Source organism: Bidens hawaiensis, unplaced genomic scaffold (assembly GCF_021521415.1).
Source record: "Bidens hawaiensis isolate Kalapana, Puna unplaced genomic scaffold, B.hawaiensis_p1.1 tig00003902_1, whole genome shotgun sequence".
Lineage (NCBI taxonomy): Eukaryota > Viridiplantae > Streptophyta > Magnoliopsida > Asterales > Asteraceae > Bidens > Bidens hawaiensis.
The window spans coordinates 1,483,083-1,505,768 of record NW_027491226.1 but is presented as its reverse complement, the minus strand read 5'-3'; the positions used below and the strand labels follow the sequence as shown (position 1 = coordinate 1,505,768).

The following is a 22,686-nucleotide window of genomic DNA, read 5'->3' as shown; positions in this document are numbered from 1 at the left end:
CCTCTTTGGTCCAATTCAAACAATGGTAATGGGTCGAAAAGCCTATTGCTTGGTTATTACTGATGACTATTCGCGTTTCAGTTGGACATTTCTGTTAGGGCACAAAGACGAGACATCACAGTTTTTTCTCAGGTTTATCGTGTTGGTTGAGAATCAAACTGAAAAGAAGGTGAAGTGTATCAGGAGTGACAATGGTACGGAATTCTGCAACAAATTGGTGAATGAATTCTGTCACAACAAGGGAATTATTCATCAACTCAGCACACCTTACACTCCCGAACAAAATGGGGTGGCTGAACAAAGAAACCGTATGTTGGTTGAAGCCGCTAGAACAAGGTTGTCATATTCCAAACTACCATTAATCTTCTGGGGTAAAGCTATCAACGCAACTTGCTTTACCCAGAATCGTGTGCTTCTGAACAAAAGATTGAACAAGAATCCATATGAAGTCTTCTATGGAACAAAGCCAAGGGTAATTTTCTTCAGAACGTTTGGATGTCCCTGTACCATACTCCAAACAAATGCTGGAACAACCTCCAAGTTTGCTGAAAAAGCGGATGAGTGCTATTTTGTTGGTTATGCTACCGACAAATGTGCTTATCGAGTATACAACAGGAAAACCAGAGTGATCTTGGAGTCTTTCAACATTGATTGGCAAGAATTGAACCCTACCGATGCACGCAATGGTCCGGACTGTATGTTTGATTATGAAAGATTGTTCAAAGAGTTTCGTGGGATGTATATGACTCCTGCTGTACCAACGGTTTCCCCTGTTGTTTCTCCACCGGTTCAACCTGCTGATGATCAATCCATTTTTATGCATGTTGTATTGAGAAATGTTGAACATGTTGATATAGCTGTTGCTGCACCTGTACTTAATGTACAACCCGTGGCTAATCAACCAGCACCGGTCAATAATGTATAGCCCTCTGCAGACACCACAGAATTGCCAGTTGTTGATTCTGATTCATAAGTGTCGGCCGACAACAATGAAAATGTTCAAGTAAATCAAGCAGAGCCACCTCCGGTAGAACCAAGTGTGGTGGAATCTGTCCCCACACCTCCCTCAGAATAAAACAACCAAGGTCTTGCAGTGGAGGTCGATGCATCAAATTTGCAGGTTGATCCAAGTCCGAATGAAGCTTCTGATAACACCAACACAACCTCTGTTCCAGCCGTTGTTGTCCCATTTTATGACAACCTATGGGAAGGTCCTATTTCTCCAGAACACTTGGTCGATCAACAAGAAGGTGAAATTGATCCTCAACCAAGTGCTTCTGTCCCTGCGACCACTGTTTTTCATCCCATAGAGAGCTTGACCATTCAACTTGAGGTAACACCAGTCCAGCATGTCGACCAAATTCCACAGTTACCAATTCATTGTCGACATCCGACTGAAAACATCATTGGAGATCCGTCCGCTGGCATCCAAACGCGCAGTACTTCCGGTAACATTAATAGATGTCTTTTTGCTTGTTTTATTTCACAGGTGGAACCCAAGGACTACAAAGTTGCACTGAATGAGAACTCCTGGGTCGAAGCCATGCAAGAAGAGCTCTTACAGTTCAAGAAGCTGAATGTTTGAAGGCTGGTTAAAAAACCAGAAAATAAGAAGCCGATCGGAACGAAATGGGTGTTCCGAAATAAGAAAGATGACAAGGGGGTTATCATAAGAAACAAATCCCGGCTTGTTATGTAAGGATTTTGGCAACGTGAAGGTCTTGATTTTGATGACGTTTATGCACCGGTAGCCAGACTAGAAGCAATTCGCATCTTTCTGGCATACGCCTCGTACATGAAATTCAAAGTGTATCAAATGGACGTAAAGACTGCTTTCTTATAAGGGAAAGTAAAAGAAGAGATCTATGTCTGTCAACCTCTAGGTTTTGAAGATCCAAGTCATCCTGATTACGTTTACCGACTTGACAAAGCACTTTATGGTCTTCACCAAGCACCCCGTGCATGGTATGCCACACTGGCCGATCATTTAGTGAAGAATGGATACAAGAGAGGAATCGTCGATCAAACTCTCTTTGTCAAGAAGGTCAAGGGTGATCTGATTCTGGTACAAGTTTATGTTGATGACATTATCTTCGGGTCCACGAAATCTGTGTAAGGAGTTCTCTGTGGTTATGCAACAGCAATTTGAAATGAGTTCCTTAGGGGAGATGACTTTCTTCCTGGGCTTACAAGTTTAGCAAAAGAAGGACGGGACTTTAATACACCAAGAAAAGTACGTTCATGACATTGTTCAGAAACTTGGATTCAATGACTCAACTGCTTTCATGACACCAATCGCTACGCAACCTGTTCTCGTTCCTGATCCTTCAGGAAAACCAGTCGATCAACACCACTATAGGTCCATGATTGGTTCACTGATGTATCTCACTGCAAGCAGACCGGACATCATGTTCCCTGTTTGTCAGTGTGCCAGATATCAGCCAGACCCGAGAGAATCCCACATGACGGCTGTCAAGCTTATTTTCAGATACTTGAAGGGGAGACCATGTTTGGGTCTTTGGTATCCAAAGGAGTCACCCTTGGAACTTCATGCTTACACCGACAGTGATTATGGGGGATGCAACTTGGACAGAAAGTGTACTTCGGGTGGATGTCAATTCCTGGGAGATCGGTTGATCTTGTGGCAATGCAAGAAACAAGTCACTGTATCCACCTCCACAGCAGAAGCCGAGTACATTGCCGCATCTAGCTGCTGTTCTCAAGTGATATGGATCCAGCATCAGCTGCTGGATTACGTTTTGAATTTCATTGATACAACGATCAAATGTGATAATGAGGCAGCCGTTTCAATCGTTAAAAACCCGATCCAGCACTCAAAGACTAAGCACATCGACATCCGAATAAACTTTATTCGTGATTGTTTTGATCGTAAGCTTGTGAACATAAAAAGGGTCCACACCGATTTTAACTTTGTAGATCTCTTTACCAAAGCTTTTTGTCGTGCCCGATTTTTGTTTCTCGTTGAGTCATTGGGCATGATTTCCTTTGAGTAAATTATAACCTTGTTTTAAAATTGTAAATATTTTTCAAATATGTCACCATTTTAGAGGGAGAAAATAAGTTAACTTTAACTCACCAAAAAGATTTTAAATTTATTTTTTAGTCAAACAAAAATCACGTCACTTGACTTAACAAAAAGACTTCTAGTTTTATATAATATTAATTTTATCTTTACTCCTATTTACGAAAATCATAAGAAAATTCTAAAAGCGTTGTCCCGTTTAGAGGGAGCCCCTACTTAGAGGGAGTCGGATAATTAAAATTTAACATTTTCAAATTTTAAGAATTTGATCCGACCATGTGGAAAGTGATAGTACATTGGTATGTAATGATTCTAGCGTGTTAAAAGAGTAGAACAAAAGGCTACAACGTCATTCATTGATGTGTAGATAGGCTTGACAAGCAAGTAAGTGTTGGGTGATATAAACTTAAACTACTGCCGTTTTTAGTGGCTATACATTTAAGAAGCGGTTGCATGATTCCCTGAAGTCATATTCATGAAGGAAAAAAATGTAATTATACATGTCATACCCAAGCCTCCCTTTACCTGATCACAGTCGTCTTATGAAATAAGCGTCAATATTAAATTTTTATTGGAGTCAAGAAAAGCCTCATAGAAAGGCAAGAAAAAAAACAAAAGAGTCAAGAAAAGAAAAAGAAAAACAGAAAAACAAAATGAAAAATCAAGAAAAAGAGTCCTTTATGATCATAATTCTACTTTATTTCTTCATTTATTTGATTCAAGCCTTGGACTTTCTCTGTTTGTAGTCATACAAGATCTGATTGTTAAGGCCCTGAATCTTCTGCTTTATTTTAACTTTTGTAGATCGAATCAAGTGTGCAAAGCACAAAATGTCGAGTGTACAAAGTACAAAATGTCAAGTATGTTAATAAGAGCACTGTGATCAACTAAGAAAGGTTTAAGTCAAGTTGAGGTGATATGTTAACACAAAGTAGGCCCGAGATATGATGGAATCAGTAACATGTCTGATTAAGTGGGGACCACATAAGCACCGTGCCTAATTGAACTTCAATGTATCACTTCGGCATCAAAACACTTGTCAAGTTAAAAAGGTGGACAATATCTGCAGTCAATGATGAACTTGCGTCAAAATAATTTCAAAATGGAAACGCGATCTAGGGCTTTGCAAATCAATATGATTCCATGTCGCGATCGTTCTTTGTAAATTTACCAAAGAAAAGATCTATGTAAATTAATTCAATATTAGTCTTAACTTTAAAATGTTTAAAATTTTTCTTTTGTTTTAGTTTATTTTATTTTTGTTTTCTAAAATATTAAGTACTTGTATAGTTTAATATTTTAAGTTTTGTTTTTAATTTTTAAGTTTAATATTTTTTGTTTTTAATTTTTATTTTATTTTATTTTATTTTTGCTTTTATTTTTATTTTATTTTTAATTTTTATTTTTTGTTGTCTTCGTTTGTTTTGTTTTTATGCTTTGTTTTGTCAAAGAAATCGTAAGTGCAAACGTTAACAGTCACGGACCGACAAAAGAAAAATCAAATAAATAACCTAGTGCCTGGATTCGGTGAGTAAATGTTTTTCGGGTTTGAAAATGCAAATATTTTTAAAGATCGAGGACCGAGAGTGTATTTTTAGGTGACTACTCGCGATGTTTGACCTTATCGCGAGATAGGCTGACCCTATATATAAGGGGAACCTAAAATATCTTTCACTATTCACCAAACATTTTTACTTTTCACTCTCTCCTCTCTTTCTTCTTCATCCTTCAAACCCTAATCTCTTTTCATATTTCAAACGATCCAGCCTATCTTTATCAACTATGCCGTTGAATCCAGATCCAACACCCTCGGTATAGCTTCATAAACACCTTGTTTCCTCCGATTCATCTTTGTTTCTGGGTTCTTGTGGATCGAGACGGCGGTTCTTATGAACCGTCGGCTAGATCTAATGATAGATCTTCATAATTAGTGTTGATATCATGCTTAGTTTCTGTTTTTAGGACTTTAGATCGTGTTTATCATCATTAAATTGTTAAGTTTTAGGTTTGTTTATGTGACATTTGAGCCAAAACAAGGTACACCTCAGTACGTATTTATCGATTAAGCAAATAAACGCTTTTTGCGTAACAAACGAACGATTAACCGAACGGGTCGGGTTATGACCCAGATATCTCGGGGGGGCCATCTATAAGTGTTATACGTTTAATATAAGCTAAAATATTTGTAATATGGTCTTAGTTTGATAGCAAACAAGTTAAACGAAAACATGCTCGTTTAACTACCCGCTATAGATTTAAACGCGAAAGATAGTTACAAACCAAGCATTGTATCATCCGTTAAGCCGAAAAATACTTAACAAACACTTATTTGAAATGTTTTAAGCGATCCGTGAAAATATTTTTGATTTTTACAAACATATAGTATGTTTTTATAAATTTACACAAAAATAGCTGAAAAACGCTCGTTTTCGCTCCGTTTGTCGCACCCGATATATTTTTGTCGCCAAAAACCGAACCCGAAATAAATTTGGACTCGGCATTTCAGGTTCGGGCACGTAAAACAAGAAAATTGGGCCAAATGGGCCCAAAAAGGGGGCCCAACAAGCCCAGCCCGTCAAAGTTGAAAAAAAAAAACTTTAATATTATTATTAGTTAATTAATATATATATATAATCTAGATATTTTGTGTCCAAAATTTTCCAGAAAGTTAACTTCTTCCCTGCTGTTCTTACACCAAAAAGACCAAACCCTAAGGTAAGTAATTTATTTAAGCAACTTTTACACATGTTTAATCAAGTTTAATATCCTATAAACATGGTTTAATTGCTAAAAATCATTCCTAACCATGTAAAAATCCTAGAAATGGTCCATAAACATGTTTTGATCATACACATGGTAAGGTACCTGTTTTGATAGTTTTTTTGGCCATAAACACGGATTAAAGGGTTGAAACGGCGTTTTTACGGTTCAAAAGTTCGTTTTTGTGCACTAGCCGAAACCCTATGTTAAAGGGCTGTTATATTAATGAAACCTACTTGGTTTGTGATATAGGACCTGTACCTAGCTTATATAGAAGCACAAGAACCCGAAAATTGGATTAAGAGAGCGAAAACGAACCAAAACCGCAAAGGTAATACCGATTTACTCGATTACGGGCTGTTTAGGTTAAGGTTGTGATGTGCATATTATTATGCCTTGAAATTTTTCAGGGACATCAGGGACCATGTCATTGAGTCCCTGTTCAAATTTGGTAATTTTTCGACCATCCGAGAATATTTGGCGAATTTATTACCGAATTGGGACGTTTAATGGGGAAAAATAGTTAAAATGCTCCAAAAATTATGAAATTTTTCTGGGAACTCAGCTTTAATGTATTTTGATCACATATGAATTTTGAGATAATTTTGAGAAGTCTAAAGATGTTTTGTACATATGCGTTCGTGCGAATTTTTATAGCCGAATTTGGGCTGAAAAGAATATTGACAAAGCTTTTTACATTCTAGAATTGATACAGGTTGTTTTGAGACATGATTTGAGTATTCAGGAATTTTTGTGGAATTTTTGAAAATTGTTTGGGATAAACGGACGATTTTCAAGCGAAATATAGCTGATAAAATGAATATTTATAAATTAATAAATCAGTAAATAATTCCAGAAATATTTTTATAAAAATCTACATATTTTAATTGATAAGTGGCTTCATAATTTAATGATTAACGGTTAATTAATTATGCTAATTTGAAGATTAAACAAATTCAGTTTTTGTAAAAACCGGCAAGTTCGCGTCTAACAAACCTGCGGGAATATCAAAACACCAAGAGTGATCAAAAATCATATTTTTGGATTAATTAAGTAAAAAAGAACTTTTCTATGAGAAACCTGGACAATCCGGATAGATTGTGCGCGTTTCTTTTTAAATCAAACTGAATAACCGGAAACGGGCCCCGAGGCTAATCTGGTACCCCAGTATGTGATCCTTCTTTATAACTTAATCATTTTATTAACCAATACATTTACCCAAGCTTATTTCCCCATAACTGTTTTCTGAACGCGTAAACAAACAACTTGGCCCTGCTGGGAAAACGGGAATCTGAGCCAAGTTTGGTTTTAAGTATTAGACATTGAACAACATCACAACCTAAGCCTATTGTCACTTTCTGGGCGTTCCAGTTATACCCAGATTAGTTATACAGCCCAGTTTAGTACTGAGATTATAATAATATTAAAATATTAATATTATTATAATATGGACTATATGGACTAAGTGATAGCAAGGGAAACGAACCCCGTGCTGATCTCGCACTGAGTGCCTACAAAACCGTGAGTTTCATGACCCCTCTTTTCAAACTGTTTACAAAATTTTGGGGTGAAATGCATGTTCATATGCATTATCTATCTGAAAACTGTTCAGAACGAAAAATACCTGAACCTTCATATATGAAAAATTCCTACAAACATAATGATAAACTACGTGCTGAGGAAAGGTGATTATTATCGTGATTGATACATTAAATGGAAACACTACGAATGCCAAAACATAATGAAATCATACGTGACAACCTGTTTATACAAAGATGCTATATAATGCTAAACACAACAGGTTGAGGAAATAACATGGTCTGTAATGGCCATTGGTGAATAACGTGGTCTGTAATGACCATGGGGCTATTATGGGCGAAAGGGGGGCCACAATAGTACTAAACTAAAGTTGAGTATGGCGTATGAGCCAAGTTCTGCTGCAACTTACTAAACTAAAGTTGAGTATGGCCTATGAGCCAAGTTCTGCTGCAACTTATAAACTAAAGTTGAGTATGTCCTATGAGCCAAGTTCTGATCCAACTTATTAAACAAACTAACTTGATTATGACATGAATGTTAAGAAAATAATGTGATTATGCGTATTGTGGGCGGATGTGGAGCCACAGTATTTGGTGATACGTGATAAATACTATATGTGTATATGTGTCTAATACATGCTATGTGATTAGCCGTAGGAAATACTATGTGTAGAATATACTAATTATTTGCGTGTACACTATATAATGTTTGAGTTTACGTGGAATCATTGTGGGTGGAAGGGGGCCCACAGTGGTTGATGTTAACGCGGAACCGTTGTGGGCGGAAGGGAGGCCACAGTGGTTGAGTTTATGTGGAACCGTTGTGGGAGGAAGGGGGTCCACAGTGGTTGGTTAAACACGGAAATTGGAAACAAGTAGTACGAACAAACAATCACGATTTTACCGAAATTTCGAATTCATATTATAAACTTACATGTGTGCATATGCACACACAAGGATATGGTTGTACATATTTATACAAACGTAAATACATATTTTTACATACGCGCGTACATACAAACTATGACTGTGTGGTACGCATAACTGATTTCGTTAAACTTATGAAACTCACCAACTATTCGTAGTTGACCTGTTTTAACATGCTTTTCAGGTAATCAGATATGAGAAGTAATTTCCTGTGCGTTACGTGTCTGACTGATGATTGATGTCATGGGCATTTGAGTTAGAAGTAAAGTAATTGAAGAACCGGTTTGATTGTATCACCTAGTTTGTAAAAGAGATTAGAACGATGTAATATATTGTAAATTAGTTAGTAATGTTACTTTATGAACAATGTATTTGATACCAGTTGTATCTGTTGCATTTCTGTTTTACGCTTCCGCAAATCGCTTAACGGGGTGTGACAGTTTGTGTACAGTTTGTAGTTTTAGGGTTTGTTCATGTGTTCAAGGGTTCAATTGACCTTGTAAATCTAAAGGGGTTACCTTCAAACTCTCCAAAAACCAAATTCGGGTCTTGACTACCATGAGGAAAGAAAAAGGATTTAAAATTGGGACTAAGGAACTTGTTCGCATGAAATGGAGCTTCGCTTCGCTTGGTCATGTGAAACGAAATGCATCTTTGTTTCGCTTCGCCTGGTCATGCGAAGCGAAATGCATCTTGGTTTCGCTTCGCCTGGACATGCGAAGCGAAATGGATCTCAGTTTCGCTTCGCCTGGTCATGCGAAGCGAAATGGGTCTTTGTTTCGCTTCGCATGACCATGCGAAGCGAAATGGGTCTTTGTTTCGCTTCGCCTGGTTATGCGAAGCGAAATGGATCTTGGTTTCGCTTCGCGTCCCATGCGAAGTGAAATAGGTTTCATGCGAAAAACCAAAACTTAGCAAAATTTTCAGAAGTTGAGATTGATAGCTACTGGACTGTTTTGGACAAATAGACTGTTTGGACACTTGGACTGTTTTGGACTTAATCGTTGTACATATTGGACTTAGTAACTTATAAATTGACTAAAATTAACTCTTTAACTTATTAATTAAATTAAGTAATATGTAAATGCTTAAGGCTTATGTGTATAACTTATTTTGTTTTGTTTTATTCAAATGATGATCATAATCTTATGGTCTAATTTTAGGGTCAGAATTTGTTTTGTGCTCTCGAGTTATCAAAGGCAAAGGCAGATAAAGTATTCACATCAATGGTCAAGGGGCTTAAGCAATCACCCCTTGCACATGTTATCACAGCCAACCCAGCTATCTATTACAAGTGGGTCTTGGATTTCTGGGCTTTTGCACATATAGCTGATGATTTTCTATCCTTCACTACTAAGGTTGCCGGGAAGGAATTAACAATTACTGAAGCAGACATTAGACGGGTGTTGAAGATAACTGATGAGCCTGATTATGCATATGAGAAGGGTGACAAAAAGAAGTTGGAGCTTAGATGGGATACGACACTGAATGGAGGAGTTTGGAGAAGAAACATCTCCCACCATATTGGAGGTTTCTTTTCCACGTCATGACTCATTGCTTTGCGGATATTCGTGGTGGATTCGATAGCATGAGGGTTGACTGGGTTCGTATAATGTTTGCACTGACTACACCAGAGAAGTTCAACTACTCTCGGAGGATATTCTTGTGTATGCTGGGAAATATCATGAGTGAGGCCACATGGCTTATGGACCCGAGATTCATATAGATGCTTCTTGATGATTTAATTCCAGATGTTCCAAGGCCGGGGTCAAAGAAAGCTAAGGACAAGAAGTCACTTCCCGAGCCCTATCATGTGAATGAGATCAAGACTTCAATTTTCGGTGTGTTGCTGAGCACAAAAGGGAAGGGACACCAGTATGTTGGACCAAGGCCGGGTCCTAAGTTCGGTTTGTTTGAAGAAACTGAAGCTGCGGGTGATCAATCTGTTGAGAGTGAAAAGGATGATGAGCCAGAGGTTGAGGCAGAACAAGATTCGTCTGATGAGCCTTCTGAGGAGACCTCACGAAAGCCAAGCATGATTTAAAAAGGAAGGACACTGAGAAGGGCAAGGATGTTGAGTTGGTGGAGGAAGAGGAAGACCAGCCGCCCTTGAAGTGTCTGAGGAAACTTAGGGACACCCAAAAGTCATCCAAGCTCATTGTCAAGATTCCCTCTCAAGATAAACCCTCTGACCAACCCAGAATCACCAAAGAAGCCCTAGCCGAAGCCCTCAAGGACTTAGATGTAACCAAAATTCAGATCCCTACCTACAAGAAGCCAAAGACCAGAAAGAAAGCAAAATCCAAGAAAACCAAAACCTTACTCCACGACTCAACCGAATCCTCACCCAAACCCACTCCAATAGACCAACCAATATCGACCTTCCTACCCAAATACCACCCTCACCACCTCAAGACCAATTCACAAATCCAGTCAAACAATCAACCCAAACAGAACCCGAACCTTCCCAAATAACCACACCACCTACACAACCTACCTCAATCTTCACATCCTCTATCTTCAACTCACCAATCCAAACGCCAGCTTATGGAGCCAAACCATTATAACTTCACCAACCCAATCCACAACACCACCTGCCAAACAACCAACACCACCCACCTCTACAACTTCACCAATCCATTACCCTACCCTTGCAAACAATCTCAAAACCTACAATGTCCATCACACCACAATCCACTATCATTTCACCCAAACCTATTGCCCGAGGGAAGTCTTCGACACCTCCAGTGTACGCCGATCCTATCCTTGATAGGATCGTCGCACTGGAGGAATCTAAAGCAAAAAGGGCGGAACGAGAACCAGTGCTCCTCAAGTTTATCAAAGACATGAAACAAAAGGTGATTGAGGATGAGAAAGAGAAGGCCGCTCTGAGGGAGAGGATAAGGGTATTGGAAGAGTAGAAGGAGGCAAGCGATGCACTTGCTAAAAATCAAAGATTGTTGACAAATACTTTCCATACCCGAATCCAGAATCTACAAGTGTTAATGAACCGTGAAGCCTCTGAAAACACAAATTTGAGAGCAGATCATTCAAGGCTTGGAGACAGAATGACCACATTGGAGAGAAACTTACCAAGTGCAAGCGCTCGCAGAAACAGTCTTAACAAGAAAATCAAGGATGCGACGAGAAAGTGGGATGTTGAGAGTGAAGCTACAAACTCCAGAGTCACAAATTTAGAGAATCAGCTCGTATCATCAGCCTCCCTTGATACACTACAAACAGAGATGGAGGCGATTCAAGAAAAGGTAATAGAGCATGATCGTCTTAATGAGCTCCAACTAAAGACGAATGAGGAGTTAGTGAGCAAGTATCAAGCTACCTCAGACCTTATGGGTATTCATGAAGATGATTTTCATGATCTGGAGGATAGGCTTGATGCGGTGTTTAAAGCTTGGAGAAGGTCTGGTGAGACTTCTCAGGTTGGTGGATCCCAACCTACCGCAAGTCCAAGTGTGGCCATGCGAGGAGCTCGGGTTGTGGCATCTGAGGGTGAGGCGACTGTTGGCTTTATAGTACAACAGGGTGGCCAAGCTGAGGGTGGAAATGATGAAGAAGATTATGATGGTGAAGATGAAGAAGACGATGATGAGGACGAGAATGTGCACGATAGATTTGATGATGATGATGATGATGATGATGACGACGATGATGATGGAGGAAATGGAGGAGACGGAGGGGATGGGGCAGCAGGAGGTGGAGGTGGACTTAACACTCAATCACCTCCACCCACACAACATGATTATGAAGACCCTGCTGCCCATGATTCAGCTGGCAAAGTCAGGGAACACGACACACAGATCAGTGACATGTACAAAGACGTATTTCCTGAAGGTGATTTTGCAGGTATGTTGGAAGCGTTTATTGAAGCTGGAGAGGACTTGGAGCAATACATTACAGCTAACACGGAGGAGGCAGTAGAAGACGACTACATCAACTACTCGCCAAATCCAGATACGCCTCTAGCTCAAGTTCAAGCTTCAAAGACTCCTGCCGCTGATCCCGTCTCCATTCCAACCGCCAACTTGACACAGGAACCACCAAATAAGAAGAGAAAGAATCATATTGTGTCAAGTTGTGTATGTGCCCGCAAGCTCATCTACCCTTACCACGATGATTCGCTGATCGTCTGCGCAAAATATAATAAGGAGAACGAGTGTTGGGCCATTAGACGATATAGCGGCGATCTGATTTATCTCAACCACCACGAGCTGAAGTCGTTACCAGAGCTTGACATTAATTATCTCCGAAAAGCTCTAGGCCATGGTGCAGTTGGGAGTACGTTGGAAAGTTGGATCCCAGATTATCTACATCGTCAATCGAGAGTCGACTACAAATATTTTGAGCTGAATAAGGGTCGCAAGTACAAGAACCGAAAAGAGATAGACCCAGCCACCGGAGAGCCACGAACAATGTGGAGATACAGGGCACCAAAGGACTGTCATGTCATCTACCATGGTGAGCCCTATACTCCTAACATCCTCTGAGAATTCATTGGCTGGGAATTTGATAACACGACAGGGGAGGTCGTCATACGTTACAAAAATCAGTAAAAGATTCGTATATTTAACGAGCACGAGCTAATGGGGCTACATATAGAAGATGTTAAGAAGCTCTACATCTCACCCCTGGGAACCGTCGAGGACATCGGTCATCAGAACACAGACCGGATAGTTGAAGCCTTCAACAAGTTTGTTAAAAGAGTTGTTGAACTTCCACTACCCGAGGACGGCTGGCTAGATTACGACACCGACGGTTTTCAATACTAAAGACTAGAGGGAGATTGTTAGACCCTTTTTGTTTATCTAAGTTTTTTGTATTGAATGTATTTTTGTTATGGGTTTTTGATGTGCGTCGGATAATCCTATAATAATGACCCTCACAACTAAGCTTTAAATTTAAAATAAAAATCCAAAAATCACACACAACCAGCAAGTGTACCGATCGCAAGTAGTATAGACCTAGGAAGTCCGAGTATCGAACACGTGGACACGTAGGACGCTAACGATTACTAACCCTAGACAAGACCTACCTTAGAATAATATTTAATTGATTTTTGATTTTTAATTACTTAACTGAACTAACCTAACTGACTGACAAAATTTACCAAAAATAGAAAACTTAACGACAAACTGTGTTAACTTCGGATGGAGAAAAACGTCTACCTAGGTCTGAATCAAATTGTAGGCCTAACAAGCTAATGGATTGAATGATATCTAGACACCGGTCCCTAAAGATGACATGACTAAGGATCGCTCGGGCTCACTGGATCACCTCTCGGTCTCACTCAATAAATCTAAACTACTCAAAATAACCTAAAACGACCAAACCGGGAAACAATTGTTAACGTGTTCTAATGATGGATCACCTCTCGGTCTCACCAACACTCGACCCTAATGGCAATGAATACTGCACAACCAAGGATAGAGGAACAATTCAACTTAAACCAAAATAGATCAACTAGTCGCACAAAACACCTAAACCTGACAAGAAACGAACTCGCTTTCGCGCAATCCTTATTCTAGCATGTAAAGGCAATGAGACAACCCTAACTTCTTATCACCTCTCGGTCTCAAAGAAGGTGCCTAACCGCTGTACTTAATCCAATATATCATGCAACAAAACCCTACGGTGGTACCTACCTCAAACAAACCCTAAACACAAAGTCTAGAATCAAACAATGCACCGATCAATCAATACAAAACTAATCAACCGACACACAGGGTTTATGCAATGAATCACCAAAATTTCCAGCCCTTAAACACAACCTATTTCATGTCTAAATCAAACTTTACAATAACAATTCAAGTCTATCAATCAAACAATCCATAAAACTCATCAAACACTAATAATAATTATCATTCCTAGGTAGAACTAACAAGTTTAGCCGAGAATCATAATTGGACAGCCATGAATACTCATTAAAAACATCATTAAACTCATCTCAAACATCTTAATAATCATCCAACAATCAATAGAAATCATAAACAAGTCAATATCTCAAGTAATTGCAAAACTACTAATCAATTGAACAAGTAAATCAAAGTGTATGAACAAGGAAAAAGATGTAAGGATATGGGTGATTCCGGGGCTGTTCTTGGCTGTAAAAAAAACAGTGGTGAATGATCCCGAGGCTTGGTTCTTGTGTCTTCTTCCTTCCCTAGCCGCCAAAAGCTTCAAACCCTAACCGAAAAAACTTTTTTCCTTTCCTTCCCCTTTGCTGCCTGCCGATCGGAACTGTTCCCAGCCTCCTAGGGTTTTTATTTTTTTTTATATAATAATATAATGTAAGATTTGGGCCTCCATGATGCATATGGGTCGGGCTTTGAGCTTTGTCTTGAACTTGTATGCGTAAAAGGCTCGTAAGCTCCTCGAAAAGTCCCGGTTTCTCTTCCTTGTAACCCAAAACCTACATGATTATTAAAACTATGTAAAACCTATATAAATCAAGTAAAAACACATAAAATATAATATAATATGTAGATAAGAGGCGCGAAAAATACGTGTGTTTTACAACACATCAGCTTTAGTAGTTTGTTTTGCATGTATAGGCTCAAGGGTAATAATGTAAAGAAGCCCATTGGGCATACGATGTGACATGTTTCTCATGCATGCTTCTCTATAAATAGAGAAGCATGCCATGAGAGAAAGAGTTGATTCTCAATAAAAAAACCTTTTGTTAATTCTCTCACATAACACACTCTCTTACTTTCTTTCTCTCGTCTCTCTCTCTCTCTATCCGAAATAATATCTCAAGATTCGAGACCACTTAGGTGGCTTAGTGTGATTTCCGCTAGCACTAAGCTCGGTTGATCCAAGAATATTGTTAGATCCACCCGCCACGGGACCTACACTTTGGAATTTGAAGCCAAATTCAACCAGCATTGACTCGGAAAAAGTTATACATGGGCATCAAATTCCAAGCCACTTGATTCTAAAACCATTACCCCTCACATCCCTCAACCCTCTAACCAACAAAAAAAACTCCCTTCATAATTTTAGGCACCGAAAGACAAAATCGTTAATTAAGGGGTGAGTGCTACAGATGTGGGCAGAAATATAGTCCCGGACATAGATGTAAAGTGGGTACATTGAAAATGTTTGAAGCCAATGAGGAATTGAGGGAGCAGCATGAAACTGAAATTCCTAATAATGATGAGACACAAGAAGAGACAACAGGGATGAGTTTACAACTTTACATGCTATTCTTGGGAAATCGCATCTACAACAATGAAAGTCCATGGTATGTTAAATTCTACCGAGGTTTTGATTTTAATTGATGGGGATTATACCCATAATTTTATCTTAGGCTGTCTAGTGAAAGAGATTAATCTTGAGACCCAAGCGATACCACCTTTCGGGGTTCAAATTGGCAATGGAGTTGTAATCCGATCTCACCATATTTGCGAAAGTCTTTCTATAAAGATTGATGATTTGAAGATTATTTAAGACTTCCACCCTTTTTCAATTGGAGGGCTTGATTTAGTTTTGGGTATCTGGTGGCTATCCACCTTGAATATGGTTCAAGAAAATTGGAAAGAACTATTCATGATTTTTACTACTGATGGGAAGCAATACAAGCTGAAAGGTACTGAAATAGGACCGAGAAATCATCTAGCTTCCAACACTTGGCTTTCGAACCAGTAAGCAGACCACAAATTCCAACTCCACTACAACCTATTATCAGCCAATACTCCACTGTGTTTGATGAACCCAAAACCCTACCACCTGTTAGAACTCAGACCCACTCAATCCCCTTAATTCCCAACGCACCATCGCCAAATATCCAACCCTACCGATACCCCATTCGCAAAAGGCCAAAATAGAGAAACAAGTCGACGAACTTTTGGCAGCTGGGTTTATTCAAGCAAGTACTAGCCCGTTTTCGAGTCTAGTATTACTAGTAAAAGAGAATGAAAAAATTTAGAGAATGGGTGTCGATTATCGAGCCCTTAACAAGATAAAAGCAGCCGACGAGTGCCCCATTCCGAATATTGACAAGTTACTGGATGAATGGTATGGTGCACGGGTATTTTCAAAGCTTGATTTACAATCTGGGTATTACTAGATCAGAGTAACTGCTCAAGATGTTGCAAAAACATCTTTTCGTACTCACTCAAGGCACTACGAGTTTAAGGTGATTTCATTTGGAATAACAAATGCGCCTTCCACTTTTCAAGCCATTATAAGCGACTTATTTCGACCCTTTTTACGTCGTTTCATACTCTGTATTTTTTGATGATGCCCTGATTTACAACCATACCATGGAGCAACACGGATCTCATTTGGAACAGGCCCTAAAGTTGCTATACGACAATCATTTTTTTTGCAAAGATGTCGAAGTGTTGTTTCGGGAAGCCACAAGTAGTGTTCCTCAGGCGTGTGGTTAATTCGGAAGGTGCTAAAGTTGAAGAAAAGATTTCAGCAGTGCAATCTTGGCAGATACCTTCAGCAGTCAATGAAGTTAGAGGTTTCCTTGGTCTAACGGGATACTATAGACGTTTCGTTCAAAACTATGGTTTGATAGCACGACCTCTCATAATGTTGACTAAGAAAGATGGGTTTGTGAGGTCGGAAGAAGCCCTAAACGCCTTTAATAAATTGAAACAAGCACTGCTGTCCACACCTGTTTTCATGTTACCCAACTTCTCGCAACCATTTGTCGTTGAGTGTGATGCTTCTTCTGATGGTGTGGGGGCGATATTGTCTCAAGCAGAACACCCGTGACCTATTTTAGCAAGGGATTTTCCCCTTCTAATCGATTTAAATTAGCTTATGACCGAGAGCTACTGACTTTAGTATTGGCAATACACAAATGGAGGCATTACCTGCTTGGCTGACATTTTCTCATATGTACTAATCATTACACCTTGAAGTTCTTACTTGAGCAGGATTACAACTACCGAGCAACAACATCTACTATTAAAACTTATGCCTTATGACTTCTCTATTATTCACAAAGTAGGGAAGAATATAAAGGAGCAGATGCCTTATCACGCCGACCCCATTCAGTGAGTTATTAACACTGATGGTGCCCTATTGTGTAAAGGTGGCAAACATCAAACTCGGACTCCAAAATGACCCAATTACGAGTGATATTGTCAACAAATTACAAGTTGTTCCATCATCAGTTGCTGGCTTCTCCATCGTTCAGTTTCTATTTTATAAAGGACGCTTAGTGATACTTGAAGTACCTGATCTCAAGAAGAAGTTGTTACATGAGGCACATGACACCCCAACCGGTGGTCATGGGGGATTTTTAAAGACTTTTAAGTGTCTTTCAGTAAGGTATTTTTGGCCTAAGTTGAAACAAGATGTTCGAGTTTTTATGCAGCAGTGTGTAATCTATCAACAATAGAAATACCAAACACTATCTCCTGTTGGTCTACTTCAGCCCTTTCCCATTCCCAATCAGATTTGGGAGGATCTCTCAATGGACTTTATAGTTGGCTTACCTCCTTTGGGTCATTACGATACTATATTAGTGGTGGTTGATCGTTTGAGCAAATATGCTCATTTTCTCTGCCTCTCACATCCATTCACTGCAAAGGGGTGGCTATAATTTTTTGTAAGGAAGTGCTTCGCTTGCATGGATTCTCACGATACATCGTATTTGACAGAGTTGTGATTTTTCTCAACTAGTTTTGGCAAGAATTATTTCGCTTATGCCAAACAAAGCTCCAACTGAATACAAGTTGCCATCCTAAGACGAATGGGCAGACTGAAGTGCTGAACCATTGTCTTGAAGCCTATTTACGATGTTTTGCTAGTGACCAACCAACAAAGTGGAGTACTTATTTACCATGGGCTGAATATTCGTACAACACGGGGTATCACACAAAAACAAGCACCATTCCCTTCATTGTTATTTACGGTAGGGAGCCTCCTTCCTTATTGCCTTATGCCATGGGAGAGACAAAAAATGCAGAATTGGAGAAACAGCTAGTAGACTGGGATGACATGTTAAAGCTTCTTAGAAACAATCTCAAAAGGGCCCAAGACCGGATGAAGAATCAAGCTAACCACAAACGACGAGATCTAATATTTCAAGTTGGGGATTTTGTTTCCCTAAAAATTCAACCCTACCGTCAAAAAAGTTTAGCCAAACATCACTATGAAAAACTTTCCCCATGCTTTTTCGGTCCATATTGTATTAAACGTGTAGTGGGTCCAGTTGCTTATGAATTGGAGCTCCCACCTACTGCTAAATTCACCCAGTGTTCCATGTATCCATGCTTAAACCCATCATGGATCTTTCTCTTCTGACCAGCAACCTCCATTACCCATCACTAAAGACTCGAAAACTGACTTACAACCAAGTTCTATTATAGGTCATCGTTGGATTTCCAAAGCTGATCATTTGGTTCTGGAATTACTGGTATCTTGGTATAATCGCCCGGTTGAAGAAGCTACCTAGGAATCCTATGATCTGTTGACAGATCAATTTCCCACATTCCGCCTTGAGGACAAGGTGTTTTACCGAGAGGGAAGTAATTATAAAAGCCCAATTAAAGTATACCCGTGAAGAAGGAAACAGGCCACAACTGCCAATACGGGCAAGCTAAATTTTGTTTTTGGGCTTAAGTTGGATCCACTTGGTCAAGAGTTAGTGTAAGTTGGAAGAGTGGGGAGCAGTAACTATGCCCTTTATTAACAGGAGGATAAAAGAGTGATGAGTTGTTCCTATGCCAACAGTTACATGTTTTGGGTTAATAAAAACAGGCTTCTTACTTTTGTATTCCTCATTCTAGTTTTTCATTATCAAAGTATTGTGTAATTGGAGACATTGCCACTCTTAAATCGGGTTGCTTATCTCATTTTTAATAAAAGTTGCATGCTTGAATTTTAGATCTTATCAGTTTTGTCACAAAGTTTTGGTTGCAACATATAACAATAGTACAATAAATGTAAAATATGTCAGTGATCTAATGACCATAAGACCAATATTGTCAAAACCATGGGTGCAGAACCGCGAAATTGTTTTGAGTTTTCCGAAAAGTGTTGCACTTTTGCCAATTTCAGTCCTTTGACTTCTCCAATGTCATAAAGGATCGTCCAATGCTTAGGATTTATGTCGCAAATACTCATATATACGTGTGTACTTATATACGAGGTGTTACATCAACTATTAGTCTTCTAAATATGAAGAGAGAATATCTAGCTAGTAGCTTAAAAAGAACTATGGTTTTGGCGGTAATGGTAGTTTATGTCGAAATGATGCACTAAACACAACTTTAGTGGTTTTCTAGTTACACACACTAAAAAGAAATGAGAACTAGAAAAACTATAGCAGTGGCACATGATGGCAATGAAGCGTTGGATCAATTTTGAATATTAACTGATTTTGTTTATGTGGGTGGTGATGCTTGAAGTAGACAAGTGTGCAGTTAATATATAGAAAGCTAATATGTTTCGAGTATATGATGGCTGAAAATTGACCATGTCGATGAAATGTGGCTTTAGAGTTAATATCCGACATAGATAAAACTTCAAGAGCTCTTATATATACCATGTGAAGGTAAAAGGAGATGTTTTATTGTGATGAATTGTTTGATACAATGTACAAGCATACATATACAGAATATAAAATCTAACTCGAACAAGCTGACCATAATAGGCTTAACGCTAATATACTTAACAACAATCTCTAATATATTTTGAAAACTATACTGATTGCAAGTGTGATATGAAAGGATAAGTAGAAAAAAAAAGAAAAAGAAGAAAGAAGAAGAAGAAGCTTTTTGTTGTCGTTGTTTGCTTTTATGAATTTATATCTTCTAGACCTTTTTCATACTTGGTTATGGATGATTGAAGTGACATCAAATAAAGAAGACATGGAAGGCGTCAAGTAAGACGCCCTTGGCATCCTTGAAGGGAGTACAGGCATTGAAGTTTCAAGGTTTAATACTTGAATCACTTGTCTCATTGATGGGCGAAAATTTGGGTCAAGATGTACACACCATAGCCCAGTTGTCATCAAACACTTGATTTCTTCTTCCTCGAAGTTGAACTCTAGACGTGGGTCGGCAGCATCTAAAAGGTTTCCGGCCCCATAAAGCTCCCAAACCCATTCTAGTAACTGTATTTTATTTTCCTCGGCGTTGAACTCAATACATTTCCGTCCACATGCTATTTCCAAGGCAACAACTCCAAAGCTATAAACATCTGATTCCTTGCTTGCCTTCCCGGTCACTACACATTCAGGAGCCATGTACCCCATGGTTCCGGCTAACATCGTTGTCTGCCAACCTTTCTCGTGGTCAACGAGCTTAGCTAGCCCAAAATCGCCAAGCTTCGCATTGAAATTTGAATCTAGCATCACATTACTAGATTTGATATCTCTATGCAAAACACATTGCTCCCATTCTTCATGTAGATACATCAAAGCCGAAGCCAGACCTTGGGCGATTTTGTACCTTTTGCCCCAAGTCAACAAGCTCTTCGCTTGGAAAAGATGTGAATCTAAGCTTCCGTTTTCCATATATTCGTAAACAAGAAGGAGTTCTCGTTTCTCGTGGCACCAACCGATGAGTTGCACCAGGTTTCTGTGTCTCAATCGACTAATAATCCTAACTTCTGATGCATATTCCTTAATCCCTTGTTTTGAACTCTTTGACACCCTTTTGACCGCAACATATGTGCTTGAATCTTTCAAAAAACCTTTGTAAACACCACCAAATCCTCCCTCTCCAAGCTTCTCTTTCTCTGCAAACTCGCTAGTTGAATGAGCTAATTCGTCGTAAGAGAATCTTTTAGCCCCAATGCCCATTTCGAATTCATAGTTCATCTCTTCATCCAGTGTAAGATCTTCATGCCCGTCTTCTTTGCTCTGCTTCTTCTTATACTTCTTCTTCCTCATCCACCAAACAAATGCGAGCGCAACCAAGAAGGTAACAGGAACCGAAATTTCAACTATTAATCTCACGTTGCTCTTTCTTGCATTCACTGAGTTAGGGTTGGGGTTCGGTTGCAAATCCAAACCATTGAAAGCCCAAGATCTCACATTATGTTTCTGGAAGTTTGCTCCGGTGGATGCAGAAAACCCAAAGATAACCCATTCAGGCAACTCATTCCTGAGATCAACCGTGTAAACAAGTCCTTCTTGTCGCACGACCGTATTATTTCGATAACCGGTGTAAGAAACACTAAGATTTCTTGACACTGAATCATACGCGATCCAAGCTTGACACACGCCCCCACCGGTTACATTGCTTAACCATTTCTGATATCTTACAGAAACTAGAGAATTAATATCAATACCAACATGATCACCGATTGTTATATTTGGAGAAATATATGGATCAAAGTCATTCCAAAAAGTATCAAACTCAACCGCAACAAATGGGCTCCTGAATGTATTGGTTGTGTAGTTAACTGGAAGCCCCATGGCTCGGCCCCTGGTGAGTACAGAATTATTCTGAGCTAGAAAGAATGTGAGGCCATCACCATATGGCGTAACCCCGTCTGAATCAATTACAAATGTGAAACTGGTACTGAAGCTGGCTAGCTCACGAGTTCTGTTGTCCCAAAGATGGAATGGTTTGGTGAATGTTGCTCGTCCAGATCTCCCGCTTCGATTAGAACTAATCACATCTGGGGTCACCTGGATGCCACCATTGGAGATGTACCCTCCGTCACCTTCAGTAATAATCTCCCGGTTCTGGTTTTGTGAACCGATATTGGTCAAATTGAATGAGAGTGAATCTACAATAGGTATCAAAAGAAGAACGGAAGTAATGAAATGGGTCCTGGATGACTCCATTAATGTTGCAAATTGCTAGATAATTAAGTTGAGTTTAGTCATTTATGTAATCTTGGCCGCAATTGGCAAGTATAATGTTACAAAGGAATCAAATAATTAGCCGTCTATGAACAAGGTTCCAAAAGGTAAAATTCAAGACAAACGCAAAATTGATGAACCTTCTAAATACCTATAATAATGTAAGTAGTTCTAAAGCAGTTAAAAATGTCTTCTCAGACTATTGAAACCTGATGAAGTGGCCGGCACGCGAAGAAGACACAACGGATTTTAGCTAGCTAGTTAATGTAGTTTATGGATCCGTAGGACCAGCACAAGCAATCTCAACTTAATTTAACTTTTAAACTATGATATGGAATATCAATTAGATCGAGGTTCTGTTTCCGTTTAATTAACAAACTGTGACATGTCACCACTTTTATGATTTATCAGCCATTAAACTTTAATTTCCGATGATAAACGCTTATAAGAAGGGAAGGGAGTCATCCCATTTAATTTCCCCTATTTTTCTTGCATCTCACATCAGCTTTTTTAATGGGGTTTTTTTTCCTTCCCGAAACATGATGGTGTCATCGCACTTTCTTTCATTTTTCCCAAGTACAAAACACTCAAAATTTAATCGGGAGAAAGTGTGTCGTACA

The 22,686-nt window shown here is 39.1% G+C and overlaps 2 pseudogenes; one reads left to right on the top strand and one right to left on the bottom strand.

Annotated features, from left to right (window-relative positions):
- The first annotated feature begins 16,620 nt into the window (after window positions 1-16,620).
- On the top strand, window positions 16,621-17,013 carry LOC143624659 (putative mitochondrial protein AtMg00860 pseudogene; annotated as a pseudogene).
- Window positions 17,014-20,074: 3,061 nt separating this feature from the next.
- Window positions 20,075-22,374, bottom strand: LOC143624596 (L-type lectin-domain containing receptor kinase IX.1 pseudogene; annotated as a pseudogene).
- Between the last annotated feature and the right edge of the window lie 312 nt (window positions 22,375-22,686).